We start from the raw sequence: 15,790 nt of genomic DNA, 5'->3' as shown, positions 1-15,790 counted from the left end.
TCTGTCATTTGCTGTCAGCATCCCTCTGAAGTTGCTTTTCCCAACTCACCGTAGCTTCCTATTTGCTAATTTCAGTTGCTATAGCTTTTGGCACAGCTGCTCTTGCCAAGCTTTTTCCTTTCTGATTTTCCTTCCACTTTCTTTCTCTCAGCCCACTCCTCTTTTGCCCCGCTGTGTGCTGCTTGCACTTGACTTTGGGTTTCAGTCCTGACGATCAAATCCAGGACTCTACATATGCTATACAGATGCTGCACTACTGAGCTGTGTCCCCAGCCCTCCAGTAGATTCTATTTATTTATTTATTTTTATTTTTTAAAAATGTATTTAGAACAGGATCTGCAGGGTCTCATGATGTAAATTGGACTCAGTGATTCTCCTGTTTACAGCCTCCCAAGTGCTGGGATTACCGGTGCGCGCCACCATGCCCAGTCTCAATTGCTGGCTCAGTGTGCCCTGGGGGTGGGGCCAGCACGGCATACCAGGAATCGAACCCCAGCCACTGCGCTTTGCCTAAGCAGGTGCTTTAGTCTACTGAGCTATCAGGCCAACCCCCTTCAGCAGATTTTAAGTTGTTGCTACCTTCCAGGGTCCTTAAACCCCATTTTTTTTTTTAAACCCTTCACCTTCGCTTGTGCTCTGGGGTTTGGAGGTGATATATATGAAATGCCAGTCTCCTGTTACATCTGAGCTCCCTTGACCGTTAACGTTACCTGCATTGTGTCTCTGAATTCTTGCCCTCCTTTCCATTTCTACACCCCGTTTCATTTCCAGGTTTTCTATTCTGTCTGGGTTCTAGTTGGTGTCTCTATTTCTAACCCATTCTTTACAATCCTCTTTGTGATCTTTGCAAAATTTCAGTTTCACGTGCTGTCTGGTAACTCTTCATTGCCTTTACTTACTCAAGTAGCCTCTGAGCATCCGGAATGTTTTCCCCAGGGTCTTTGTGGCTTGTTCCTCCCTACAGTAGCACGTTCCAAGAAGGCAGGGACTTTGGACTCAGGCACCAAAGCTATGTCATTGTTAGAGTAAGCAAACAGCCCTGTTCTCATGGAACTTGTGTTTCTAGAAGGGAAAGCAGTCAGTATACACCGATATACAATTAACACTGTATAGTAATATTTTGTATAGTCATTTTATGATGCAAATACTTAGTATATAATACTATGTAGTAGACACTGTACCTACATTATACAGTAGGTGAGGCATGCCGCAGTGAATAATGAAGCAAGGGAACATTACCCACAAGGCACAGCAGGGGGGCCTGCAATTTGAGTTTGAGTAGGACTGAGAAGGGGATATTCAAGCAAAGACTTGAAGGTGCAGCAGCTGATTTGAGGGGGAGGAAAGTCACTCAGGCTGAAGCCTGCACTTTCTGAAGAGGAGCAGGCCTACTGTGTGGGAGCAACAGCCAGAAGGCCATGTGAGGAGCCATGTGAGCGAGGGGGCAGAAGCAGGAGTGGCCTTCAGGGTAGAAGGCCACAGGTCTTCAAGTGACGAGACCTTACTTCCGAAGTCCAGGCAACCTTGTCTATGTACCACCCTGTGCCAGCCGCCGAATGCACTCTGAGCTCAGAGCTTTCTCCTACAAGCATCTTGCTCTGCTCAGCACACGCCTGCTCCTTTTTCTCTTTTATTTTTTTTTTTTCAAATTAATTCTTACTCATTCCTCAGGGATTATCTCAGGCATCCACCTTGCTAGGAATTCTCCATTCACCAACTTTCCATTAGTGCTGGGTGTACTGCCCGAAGCACCCTGTAATGACCTCAATCAAGCCCCTAACATTCTGTTTCAGCTTTCTGTTTGTTTGTCTGTATCTGCGCCTCTGTCTTCCCTACACCTGTCTCCTTTCCTTCTTAGTAACATGAGATCATGTCTGTCTTCTGTACCCATAATGCACAGCTCAGTGTCTGAAGTATAATATGATTTGATAAATGTTTGGTGAGTGAATAAACGACTTGTGTTTCATGTTCCATGCCTAAGAAACTGATCACAATGACTAGGCAAATGATCGGAGAAATTGGTGGTTTATTTCGAACGGATCATCTTTGCCTTCAGACTCTTTAAAAAAGATCTGATCACAAAAACACAGAATCTTTTGTGCCATCTAGTGGAAGTAGTTATAATGAAACACCACAGATAAAGCTTCGGCCTGTTTCTGTTCTCAAAAAAGTTAAGGAAGGGCTTGTACTGGGTCCAGGACACAGTGCATTATGGGTGTTTTGATTTTCATTTAGAAATTCACTGTACCGTGAGATGGTCCTAATCATGAACGCTAACAAGTATAAATAGCTCCCTGTAACTGCTATTTTGTGATAAATTGGAAACTCTTCAACTTTGAGCAAATGAAAATGAAATAATGCAAGCGTTGGAGCTATCCTTTTCTACCTCCTCTTAGGCCATATTGCAACTGACCTAAAAGACATCAGTTCCATTACTGTATTATGCAAGTATCTTTTACAAAAAAATGCCATTATTCACTCTTTTGCTTCGTGTGACACTGTTGACAAATGGCCTGCCATGATCCTCAAACATTTAGCAGCTGATGTAGTGAGGAAGTGGCAAGCTGAGCTGTTGTTTTTTTTTTTAATTTTATTGAGAAAGAAATAGCAATGAGACAGTTTCAAAACAGGTTAGTAGGACAGTTACAATAATTAATACATTGCATATTGTTGTCTTCCTAGTAGTTATTCATAGTACAAGATGCAGACATATCTTGTCTAAATCTTTCTTGTCTAAATCTTTAGTACAAATCTTCTCATTGAACTACGAAAGTAGCTGTATATCTATCCTAACTATTTTGTATATACAGATACACACACACATTTCACTACAAAATGGTCCTTCATTTATATCCCCCATTTTTGTTTAGTTTTGTCAGAGATGAGTATTCCATTGCCATTCAAATATTGCAGGTGTGTGACTTAGCTGGTTTAGTATATATACGTTAATGTATTTGGTTGTTGCAGGGTCTCACTGCGCAGCTCGGACTAGTGGTGATCCTCCTGCTTTCAGCCTCCCCAGCGCTGGGATTACAGGTGTGCGCCACCACGCCGGGACACTGGCCAGCTCAGCAGGCCTGCCCTGGGACCGGCCGGTGCAGCATGTGGTGCCGGGGTCCAAATCAAGGTCCCAGCACTTGCCTCAGCTTGCCTACACAGGTACTTTATTTATTTATCTATCTACTTATTGATTGATTTAGCCAGAGTTTGAGTTTTATTGTCAGGCCGTTCAAGCCTTGACAGTGAGTTTGCGCAGAGGGTACTGCCGCTCCTTCCGCTGCTGCTCCTTGAACTGCAGCTTCTCCTCATGCTTGTTGAGCCAGCGGTGCATGGCTCGCGCCTTCTCGGGCCGCAGGTCCAGGGCCTGGTAGTTCTTGCCCTTGTGGTATTCCCTGGGGTTTTCTTTCTGGGTTTGGTTGATGACGATGAGAACACAGGCTTGGATCTTGGACAGCTTGGATGCTGTGCCGCCCATCCCTTCGGCGCTGCGCAGCCGTGTCAGCTCCACCTTCAGGTCGTCCAGCTGGTTCAACAATTCCCTTTCTTCTTGCTGCGAAGGTCGAAGGTCCGGAACCTTAATCAAGGCCATAGTTGTAAAAGAAGCCACCGCCGCCACCTGCTCCGAGAGAAAGAGTCTAAGCAGGCGCTTTGGTCTGCTGAGCTATCTGGTCAGTCCCTGGTTTAGTATAAATATAATGGTTTTTAAAGCTACCTTTGTTGCGTACATTATTCATTTCTTTCTGTAAGGTTCCTTTTCTTTATCATATAATACAACTCAGAGTTTTTTTTTGAAATGTCTTTAAAAAGAACCTGCTCCATATGCTTTATATTTAAAATGTCGATAAATGTGTGATTATATTATTATTTACATAAATTTATTTTCCACATGAAACATGCACAACCATCTAAAATGGAAATAGCATACAGAAATTAGTACATTTAGAGGTTGGATTTTATACCGCATATTGCAATGATGCCTGTGATTAAAATTAGAGAAGCCGCTGTGGCGTGCGCCCGCTGTTATGTTAGGGACTTGATCATAAAAGTATGCTTTGTGTTGTTGGTACTATTACATCATTTATCACTATTTTTTTCCTCTTGGTCTTCCTCTATTGTATTTCATAAACATGTCATCTTTCAAGATTCATCATGAAAGTTTTGGCTTAAAAGGGAACTTTTGTCTAGCATGTTTGTCCTTGATGTCTTTCTTTGTGGCTTGCTCTCAGCTGGAATAGTAGAAGAGAGGCTACGGGCTGATGATACCTGGTGACTTCTTGGCTTTAGTTGGTTTTGCTTTGAGATCCCGGCACCTGTGGCTCTCCTGGCTCTTCTCTGCAAATTGCCTTCCCCACACCAAGGCATTTGAAGAATAATCTCTTCTAACCCCATCCTATCCACCTCACACATTTCAGACTAGTTTCTAGCTACCTGGGGCTCCAGAACATTCTGAAAAATAGCCAGCATTTTCTAGAGCCCATATGGGGCTCTTCCCCACATGTAGACTGCAGAATAAATGCATCCACAGCCTGACTTCAGGGCAGCTGTTGAGCTGTTGAGGGCGTGCAACTTGACCAGACCTGTCACGATATCCACATACACATATGCGAGAACCCTAACCCTCGCCCTGAGGAGATGGAAAAGAGGCCAGAGGCTTCTATCCAGGCGTTCTTGCCCTCAAATGTTAGGGGTGGCTTTGCCGTTCTCCCACCTATTTAATGGCATTTAAATCAACACGAAATGAGGCCTATATTGTGCTGGATACTGTGCTTGGTATTTTAAAATACATTATCTCATTTAAACATCCTTCCATTAGGAAGGCTCAGAAGAGTCTTACTGTGCAGCACACAACTGATAAACTGAATACATAACCTATATCCTCAGAAAGTAGGTGCTCTGCATGTACTAAAGTGTGCGTGTGTGTGTGCGTGTGTGTGTGTGTGTGTGTGTGTAGTTCTATTTGCATGTGGTTCAGTGAATGTGGATTCAACCAATTATGAGTTGAAGATTTTTATGAAAAATTACATTTATATTGAACATGTACAGAATTTCTCTTATTATTCCTAAACAATATAACATAGCAACTATTTATGTAGCATTTATGTTGTATCAGGTATTATAAATGATCTGGGTATGATTTAAGCCATACTGGAGGACATGTAGAGGCTCTATGCAAATATTCTGTTATCATATACAGGGGACTTGGGTACGTATAGACTTCAATATCTGCAGGAGTCCTGGAACTAATCCCCTATAATGCCAAAAGGCAACTGGATATGTGGATTATATATATATATATATATATGTATATATATATATATATATAAAATAACATGCTTTATAAAAATATGCAAGTAAATTCAGAGTATAAATAAACAGTAAATCTGTCATGCCAACTCCCATCTTAATAAGATAGAAACTTTTTTGTTAAAAATACCCATACCTAAACATTTAAAAACTTATCATGAAATATTTTGAAACTTTTTCTGTGGAGGAAGAGGGTGAGCTTTAACTATGTGATGCACGCAAGCATAAGGAAAAGTAGAATGAACTCCCAAGTACCTGCCAGTCAGGTTCACCAGGCAGCAGTATTTTGTCATTCAGATTTAGTATACTTCCCCAACTTTTATAATTATTTTTTGTTGCACATTTTAAAGCAAATCTTGGATATCATATCATTCTATCAAATTATAGTTAATGAGGTGTTAATATTAAGATATCTATTTGTGAACATTTAAAAATGAAGATAGAAAATATTTTGAATTTTCCGTGAAGATTTAACAAGTATCAAATACCAATTTTATTTAATTTCCAGAATGTTCTCCTTCCTTTCAAAAAGGACTCAGGCAGGAATTAGGCATTTATTTTATGTATTTATTTTATTATGTGTTTAGTACAGGATCTATAGGGCCTCACTATGCAGATCAGACTCCTAGTGATCCTCCTGTTTTCAGCTTCCCAAGTGCTGGGATTATAGGTGCGCACCACCATGCCCAGTCTCAATTGCAGTTGCAGGGTGCCCCAGGGGTGGGGTGCCCCTGGGATCAAACCCCGGTCCACCTAGGCAGGCTCTTTATCCGCTGATCTGTGTTGCCAGCCTAGGAATTAGGCATTTAATGACTTTTATGACAATAAGTAAAATTTACATGTAGAATACATGTACATTTTTTTGTCATGAGATTTTCTTTGCAGGATACTGTAGGATCACGTCTTTTTATTTTACACTTGGACCACTTTCTATTTTTTTCCTTTTCTTTCTTTCGGAAGGCTGTTGAAAATGATAAGCAAATAAATGCCTTTTCTCCTTCACTTCTCAGGTAAAACCTGAAATTGATGGCTGTAAGAGGGGACGCTGTGATTCAATATAATGCTTTTCTAGCTCAAACGAGAGCTAAGTTTCCTGAGCAAAAGTGCACCTCATCTTGGTAATAGCATTTAAAGCATGAGCAGATTATAATGTATCATGGCTTATGGAGAAGTCTAGGCATTATTTCCAGGAATATTGCTAAGAAACATAAATAACTAATGCGCCTAGTTACAAGGAAATATAAATAATCCCCACCATTGAGTCAAAGCCTAGTGATGTATTTTTAAATTGACTGTAATGGTTTTTTTCTTAAATACCTGTTTTCTTGGTAGCATTTAAATATGTACTGCATAGAAATATATTTTTTCATTTATCTGCACAGTGTAAAGGTGCAGTGAAAGCTCTTTCTTCTGCTTTTAATGTATAGTACATGATTTGGTGTTTTCAGGAAATTTGACATAAAACCTTTCTATTCATCAGCACTCTATGGCCCTCTGTTAGAGTAGTGTCTGGGACATTCCATCGAGGAGGTGGGGAACAGGGACAAGGGTCCTGACTCTGCCTTTAAGGAGCCAGGAGGCAGCGACCTGGCTGGAAAATCTTCCAGACTTATTTAGAGAATGCCTTATTCATAGACAAGAAGCACTTTCTTGTCGTGTATGTAATGAGTGTGGCTAGGAGCACTTCCGTAGAGACTGTGAGGTGGGAAGGCGTGGAGGATGGGGAAAGTCCCTTCCACACCACCTTGCACACTGCCGCTGCTTCAGGCCACATGGGAGCCATTAGCCACATGGGGCATTTGAACACCTTAAGCATCCAAATCGAGGTGATACTGCAAATTTAAGATAAATGCTGATTTTCGAGGATTTATTATAGAAAGAAGGATGTAAAGTATCTCGTTCATCAGCCATAGAGTGCTGATGAATAGAAAGGTTTTATCACGTCAAATTTCCTGAAAACACCAAATCATGTACTATACATTAATAGCAGAAGAAAGAGCTTTCATTGCACCTTTACACTGTGCAGATAAATGAAAAAATAGATTTCTATGCAGTACATATTTAAATCTGGTTTAGATCTGGAATCTCTCCCCAAAGCTTCATGTGGCGTATACAGCTGCTGTTAGGAGGTGTCCCTGGGCCAAAGGGGGCTGATCACTGGAGGTCTCCCCAGAGAAGTATAGCTCCCTCTCTAGATCTTTCTTTGACCCTCTGCTTCCTGGTGCCATGAGTCGAGTAGCTTTCTCCACAGTGTCCCTCTGTCATACTATTTCTGCCTTGGGCTGTAGCCAAGGGCCTCCTCCTTTAAGTTGTGAGTGTCTGGAAATGATAATCTATGAACTTATTTTTATTTAAATATTAAATTTACTTTCTAGAGCAGTTTTGGCTTCACAGCAATATTGAGCAGAAAGTGTAGACTTCTCATATACCTCTTCTCCTCACACAGTTATAGCCTGTCCACCATCAATAGCCAGAACCAAGATAGTATATTTGTTATAATTACTGAATCCAAATTGACATGTTTTTCACTTAGATTTCATAGTTTACATTAGGGCCTGTATTTGATATTCTGTGTTTTATGAGTTTTGACACATGCGTGACCTATATCAACCATTGTGGTGTTATACAAAATATGTTCGCTGCCCTAAAAACCCCTCATGCTCCACATGTTTTTTCTTTTCTCCCTCCTTTCATACTGCTGGCAGCTACTGTTTTTAACTGTCTCTATAGATCCCTCTTTTCTTAGAAATTCATATCGTTGGAATCATAGAGCATATAGCCTTTTCAGTTTATCTTCTTTCACTTAGTAATAGACATTCAAGATTCCTACATGTAATTTCTGGCTTGATAAGTCATTTCTTTTTAGCTGTGAATAACATGTAATTGTATGGATAGACTACGTCTTATCCGATCATGATGATAGTCTAATAAAAATAAAACCTATTAAAGTCCATTATTAAACTTGTTTTCACTTTTCCTTCTTTTTCTCTTTATTGCAGGTATGGTAATTGAACTCAGGGCCTTCATGCCAAGCTGCATCCCTGGCCCCTCCTTTAACATTTTTTGGAGCAAAAAATTGCTAAATGGTTGCACTAGTCAGCTTTTTTTTTTTTTTTTAATCTCTGAGACAGTACCTAAGCCCCGCAATTAAAAAGAGGCACTTCAATTTAGCTCATGTTTTCAGAGATTCATGACTCCAAGGCAAGAACACTATGGCAGAAAGCTATGTGAGATAGCGGTGCTTGGTTCATAGTGGCAGGAAGCCTAGGAGGGGAGCAGCACCAGAGAGCATGGGGTGAGAGACCAGGTGGAGACCCCGCAGTCACGCCTCTGTGACACCCCCCCCCCGACACACCTAGAAGTGTATTCACCAATCCCCAGGATAGACCATGGAGCCAATTAAGTTGATACTTGACCTTAACCTTCCGCCTTCCATCTTCCGCCCCTTGCCAACTTCCTATGCAAACCTTTCTCTTTAAATTGTACTTAATCTCCAAATAAAGACAATAGTAAGTTCATAATTGCACTTTATATAACTATTCTGTATACAGCCATAAATGCAACAAACACTTTCCCAAAGTCTCAGTAGCTCTAGCAGTTTTCAAAAGTTCAAGTCTCTAAGACTCAAGGTAAACCTCTGTTAACAACAACCAAAAAAGTGATCAATCCCAAAGAAGTTGTATTAGGGTAAATTTTCCCATTCCAAAATGGAGAAATAGGAGGATAAGGGGCTGGTGAGACAGCTCAGTAGTCTAAAGTGCCTGCCTAGGCAAGCTTAGGCAAGCGCACAGGGACCATGGTTTGGTCCAGGGTGGGCTGAGCCAGCCACAAAAGAAAAGAAAAGAAATAGCTTTACCTTTAAGGTAAAGCCAAAACCCAGCAGGACAAACATTATGCCCTATAGCTACATATCCAGCAATTTGGGTGGCAAAACATGAGTTTTAAAGGACTTGAGCAGCCCTACTCCTGTGGCTGGTTGCGGGCCTGCATCTTTCTTGGGAAGGCTCCACTAATAGACTATAGCTTGCTTCAGCAGATATTCCATGTTCTTAGCTTCTCTGATTTTCTGGGGTCTCCACTGCACCTTCAGCTCTATATCCACAGCTGCACACACTGCCCTCCCAGCAGCAGCTTCTCCAGCCTCCCAGCCTCTTCTTTGAAATATAATCAGAAGCCTCTCTGATCTCACAATGCTTGCATTCTGCATGTCAATGAAACCAGCAGCAGGAGCATATCCAGGTCTGCTGGCAGCATGAGAAGTAGCCAGGCCCCCTGGGATCATGGCTGCAACAGCCTCTTAGTCCCTGGATGGCTGAACACAGCAAAATGAATCTTGGAAAACCAATTCCTTAGCAGGTTCTTCTTGAGCAGGGTTCTCGCAAGGTCTCTAGGGATTCTCTTCTCTAGTGAGAAGTTGACACTTTTGTACCCTCTGATGGGTAGGATCTTGTTGATTCCTGCATGCCCTTGAGACATCTTCCTTTTGGTGTCTGTACATAGTACTTGGTTTATTTTTAACAGTGCTATTCCCCTGAGCAACCACAACTCCACTGGTTTTAATTTTCACTTGGTTCTTTTTGCATCAGAATTTAATTTTTTAAATTTTTCTGTTTTGCCTTTTGTCCCCAATCGTATAAACCTGGCTAAAAGCAGCTAGCAGTACCTATGCCAAGAATGTTAGGCTGCTTTGAAATTTCTCCTGGCAGATCAGTTAATCCACCACCCTTAATCTCAGTCTCTGGCAAAGTCTCAGGACATGGATAAAATGTAGACATTTTCTACCAGAGTGTAACATGGATGGCCTCTAATCCAATGCAGTCTTTTTTCCCAACTGAAACCTCCCAAATCTGGCCTTTATTGTCTGCATCCCTATCAACATTAGCTTTGCCTATAGCTTATCTAGCCCACATCTCCAAAGTTTTCAAATACCTCCTGCAAATGAATTGTAAAGGCTTCTAAGCCACAACATCATGTATAATCACAGCATGCACAATTCATTCTAAGTACCAATTTTCTATATTAATGTTCCTATTGTTAGGACAATATCTGACATCCACAATTTATTTATTTTTTTTCAAAATTTTATTGATAAACAGATAACAATGAGACAGTTTCAAATAAAATTGGTAGTACAGTTTCAATAACTAACACACTGCATATATTCTTAGTGGTTAATTGCTGTACAAGATGCGGACTTGAGATCCTATTTACAAACACCATTAGAACAAATCATTCTATCATTAAGAGAATGTAACTATATATCTATCCTAACCACTTTGAATACACAGATACAAAATGGACATTCATCTGTATACCCCTTTTTTTCTAAGTTGCGTTATTTGAATATTATAGGTGTGTAAACTCAGCAAAATATTCTAAAAGAGTCCAGTAGCCCATAATAGCTTTGGGTCTTCTGTTTAACTGGCAATGTCAGAAATTATTGACCTGAGTCCCCCACAGCTCAACATAACAGTATGGCTTTACTTCCTATATTTTGTCTTTTCTACTTTTCTACTGGATGGTTAAGACCAAGGTAAAGCAGGACCTGTGCAACAAGAGTTGTAGCTTTTTGGTTTGAGAAGGTCAGTGAAATCCCCTCAGGGTTTATCCTGAGATCCTGTGACATCCACAATTTAAAGAAGGAGAGGTTTGATTTAGTTCATGATTTCAGGGGATTCAGAATACAGCAGGCAGGCCTTAAGACAAAAGACCTCATGGTGAAAGGGTATCTCAGAGTAAAGTCCATGAGGGTGACAAAGCAAAGCTGGGGAACAGCACCAGAGCAGTTCAGAGATCAGATATAGATCCCAAGATCACATCTAGGTGACCCCCTGAGATATACCCAAAAATGTGCCCCACCCATCCCCACGACAGATAGCAGAGCCAGCTGGGATGACACACCATCCTAACCATCACAGTTGCTAGATGAGCTTGAACTTTTAACCCTCTGCCTCAGCATCCCAGAGTGCAGGGAATTTAACATGCGCCACCATGCCTGAATCTCTTTGTACTTTTTTTTATCTTTTACTGCTGTTTTTTGTTCTGTTTTGTTTTGTTTTTGTTTTTGTTTTTTGTATTTTAGGGAAGGGTCTATAGGGTGTTCAGGGTCTCACTACTAGATTGGACTCATATTGATCCTCCTGTTTACAGTCTCCCAAGTGCTGGGATTACAGGCGCACCCCATCACACCCAGTCGCAATTGCTATGTCAGTATGCCCCAGGGGTGGGGCCAGCATAGCAGGCTCAGGGATTGAACCCCCAGCCCCTGCACCTGCTTACAGGCACTCTTTTACTGCTGTTACTAGAATAAAATTACATGTTTGCTAGCAATAATTTCTACTGGACAGCTCTGGTCTACAGTTTGGAAAAACAATTTTATTAGTAGTGTTTCTCTTTAAAACAACCTTTCCATTCCAATACTTACCCAGGTTTTGTGCCTGCTTTGGGTTTTTCCTGCTTTGGTTTGTGACCTCGGCTGCCCAAGGTTACTTTGGGAGTGCCCTACTTTCCAATCTCTGGCCTCTGCCTCCCAACTGAGACATAAGTCATTTAAGTTGTTTTGTCAGGGCTAAGTGACAGTTGACTAATTCAGTCTTTTACCATTGTACTATGTTCTCTGAAGCATATAAAAATGTTCCCATGTGGATTTCTTTCAATAAAACTTTTACTTAGAATAAATAAAATAGCATTACAAGTTAAAACCTTTTTTGTTAGGCTACTTAGAATTCATATGTCTTTGCATTTATATAAGCAAATAATATATTAATATTTCTGAAAACTAATTAGAGTAGGAATTTATTCAACTATAATCTGATTTATTCTTTTGTATTAGATCTGCTTATCTTGCACATTCTCATTGGGAGCAACATTGCCCATAAATGGAAAAATTAATTCTTAACATGTGAAAAAATTCTTTTTGAATGTCTATCTAGTACAAGCCCAGATGTATAGTGTATTTGTGGGTTAAAGTCTCTGATTGTGGGATCAGGTCTAGAAATGTTCCTTATGGTTTTGTCATGAAAGATTGTAACCTTTGCTTTAGGTAGACTAGACATTTTTAGAGTGTGTACATTACAATTGTATTATTATTATTATTATTATTATTATTGTATTTTAGGGAAGGGTCTACAGGGTGTTTAGGGTCTCACTAGATTGGACTTCTACTGATTCACCTGTTTACAGTCTCCCAAGAGCTGGAATTAAAGATGTGTGCCACCACACCCAGTCTCAATTGCCATCTCAGCGTGCCTCAGGAGTGGGGCTGGCAAGGCAGGCTTGGGGATTGAACCCCTGTCCCCTGTGTTTGCTTGCAGGTGCTTTAATCTGCTGAGCTATTTGGCCAGCCTTTGAACTTTTAAATTTAGATCAATTTTTGTGCTTATTTGATTTTTTATGTCTGTTAATATTTGTTTCATGTATGCTAGCATTTCTTGTATGTATATTTATGATTGTTAACTCTTCCTCTTAGATTGTTTCCTTTACAAGGATGTAGTGACCTTATTTGTCTCTTTTAATCAGACTTGGCCTAAAATATAATTGCTGTAAAAATAGGATAGCTACCTCTGTTTTTTTCTTCCCATTGCGTTATTATTTTTCATTTTGACTTTCAGTGTATGAATCTGATTTTGGATTAAATGTGTTTCTTGTATGCAGCATATTGTTGCATCTTGTTTCTTGATCCATTCTGCCAGTCAGTTTCTTCTGATGGAGAAATTGAGAACATAAGGGCTGGCAAGATATCTCAGTGGACTAAGCACCTGCTTAGTCAAGTGGGGGGACTGGGGTGGGCATGGTGGTATATGCCTATAATCCCAGCACTGGGGAGGCTGAAAACAGGAGGATCACTATAGGTCTGAGCTGTGTAGTGAGACCCTGTACCAAATATATTTAAAAAAAGAAAAATAAAAATTGAGACCATCTACATTGATAGTTATAACTGATATGTATTGACTTACCTTTCACATGTTATTCTTATGTTGTTGGGTCTCTCCCCTTCATTTAAGTACTTGTCTTGCCTGGTGAGTGCATCCTGTTGGAGTTTATGGACTTGTAATCTGTATTTTTCCTTTCTAGAATGTTCATCAGGACATTTTGGGGTGTTTGTTTTGTGGTTAAAAATTTCTTCAAGTGTTTATGGAAGGGTCTTATTTTTCTATCAATTTTGAAAAATAATTTTCTGGGGTATGTCAATCTGGGCTACAGTTTCTTCTTGGGCTTGAAGTACTTGACCCCAAGCTCTCCTTGACTTAAGGGTTTGTTTTTAGAAGTCTGCTGTAATGCTGATGGGCTTTCCTTTATAGGTGATTTTTTTTTCTCTAACAGTTTTTAACATTCTGTTCTATTGAATTTCTGGAATATTGACTATTAAATGTCTAGGTGTGAGTTTTCTCTTATGGTTAGTTGGAGTTCTACATGTCTCACTCAACTGTATGTCAAATTCTTTTTCCATGCTTACCATTGCTTCTGCAAACAGTTTTTTTTTTAAATAGCATTTGCCCTCTCTCCTTTTTTATTGGTGCTGATCATACTTTCACTGGCTCTGATCATACTAGTCATTCTTTGCATCATGTAGCAGCTGTTTAATCAGAATTCATGGTCCCTTGCTATTTTTAAAACATATTTGTTTTCATGATCACTAACCACAATCCTGTCTCCTAATGTAATATTCTGCCCTCAGAGTGAGTCGTTCTGCTGCATGTATTTTCTAATTTCTTTTTTTCTTATGGAACCAGGGATTGAACTCAGGCCCTTGCGCTTGCCATGGAAGTGCTATTCTACTGAGCCATCTCCCTGGCCTTTTGCATGTACTTTCAATGGAATTTTTAATCTCCTGGGTATATGTTTCGATCTGTTTCATGAATTCCCTTTCTTTGCTATGTTGGGTATTGATGAGTTCCATTATTTTCCTAAACTCTTCTGTTTTTCTTTTTTTCTTATCTGTATGTGCTCTAGATTCACTAGCCATGTCCTTCATTAAGGCTGGCATCTTTGTAGTTACTTGAGAAATTACTTCTGATTTAATTTTTTTTCTAGAGTCTCATTCAGTTGCTTTGGTACTTCTGCTGTTAGCATTTCAGAGATACCAGCTGTGTGGCTTTTAAATTGCTCTACCCCACTGCTCTCTAGTTTACTTCTGGTGATCTGGAAGTCTGGGATTCCATGCCATATCATTTTCTTTTTTTCATTTAATTTCTGGGTTGATGCTTGTAAATTACTTATGGCAGATAGTTTTATTGCTCATATTTAAACTTCTTGCTTCTAAGAGAAGTCTTCTAGGTGTAGCTGGCTTTTCGATTTTGGGTCTGTTGGAAAGTACTACCTCTTCAATTTATTGGGTATTTATCCTAGACCCTGGTTCTTCAGCACTGGCCTGGAGTACTATTTATGGCCCTTAGGAAACCTCAGTCTTAGCATACAGGGAGAATAACTACTTAGAACAATTATGTAATCTTGGCTAACATAGTACAACCAATAAAAGCAGTAACATCAAACACAGCTAAGAAAATGGCAAGCTGTGATAACTATTAATTTGTGACCTTTTACTGTATGAACTAGATTTGTAGTTATATAACCAAATCTTAACTCAGAAAGTTGTATAGAGTAAATATGTTCTCAGTATGATGATTTTACCATTAGGAGAGGAAGTTTAAAAGGAATTAGGGTTAAAATAGAGAAATAGAAGAGGAAGAGATTAGAAACAAGAGTGGAGAACAAAAGGAGACTATGAGAATGTTGGGAAACTGGTAAAGAAGCCAGGAAGTAAAGAGAAAAGGAAGAAAAAAAGATCAGAAAAGAACAATAGAAAACCTAGAGACAGTGTTCACACTCGTAAATACTAGAACAGACAATCAAGAAAAAAGGGGAAAAATAAGAGAAGAACAAAAATGTCCATTTCAGGTGTCTCTCTGGTGTCACTGGTAGACAGAGTGGACAGACAAATCCCAGATCTATGTTGATTAATCTCAAGCAAGCTAGCAGTAGATATACAGTGGGATGGTGGATAATCCCATCCAGCCTCCTTAAATTTCACTGAAGTTCAGATTGGTTTTTGGCCATGAAGCTGGAGCTGGATTTGTTTAGCCTGCACCACTCTATATGGCTCCTTCTGGCTTGAACTTGGCTCCCTGACCTTGTGTGGAATCTAACTCAGTTCTGCCTCCCCTGGCACTGGGAGCTATCAGATGGAGCCAGGCTGCAGCTTCTCGGAGTTCCAGGCTCAGTTGGCTCCTCTCCAATGTGGCAACCAGGCAATTGCCCTGTTCTGGGGGACATCTGAACCTGAATACTCACCAACCATTGCAGTCTGGAGCAGCCACCACTACTGGTATGTTTCTCTGTGGAAGCCTCTGGAGTCACCGGTAGTCACTGGGGTTCTGCAGGATTGAGCACACCTTCCGTGCTGTTCGTTTGCTTGCTTTGCTTTGTTTTGCTCGCCCTTCCTTTCTTCCTTCCTTCCTTCCTTCCTTCCTTCCTTCCTTCCTTCCTT

The 15,790-nt window shown here is 40.3% G+C and overlaps 1 pseudogene; it reads right to left on the bottom strand.

Annotated features, from left to right (window-relative positions):
• Positions 1-3,229: 3,229 nt before the first annotated feature.
• On the bottom strand, positions 3,230-3,589 carry LOC101583963 (annotated as a pseudogene).
• Between the last annotated feature and the right edge of the window lie 12,201 nt (positions 3,590-15,790).

The sequence above is a fragment of the Octodon degus genome, unplaced genomic scaffold (genome assembly GCF_000260255.1).
Source record: "Octodon degus isolate 3935 unplaced genomic scaffold, OctDeg1.0 scaffold00140, whole genome shotgun sequence".
In the NCBI taxonomy this organism is placed as follows: domain Eukaryota; kingdom Metazoa; phylum Chordata; class Mammalia; order Rodentia; family Octodontidae; genus Octodon; species Octodon degus.
This window is presented reverse-complemented; position numbering and strand designations above follow the sequence as displayed.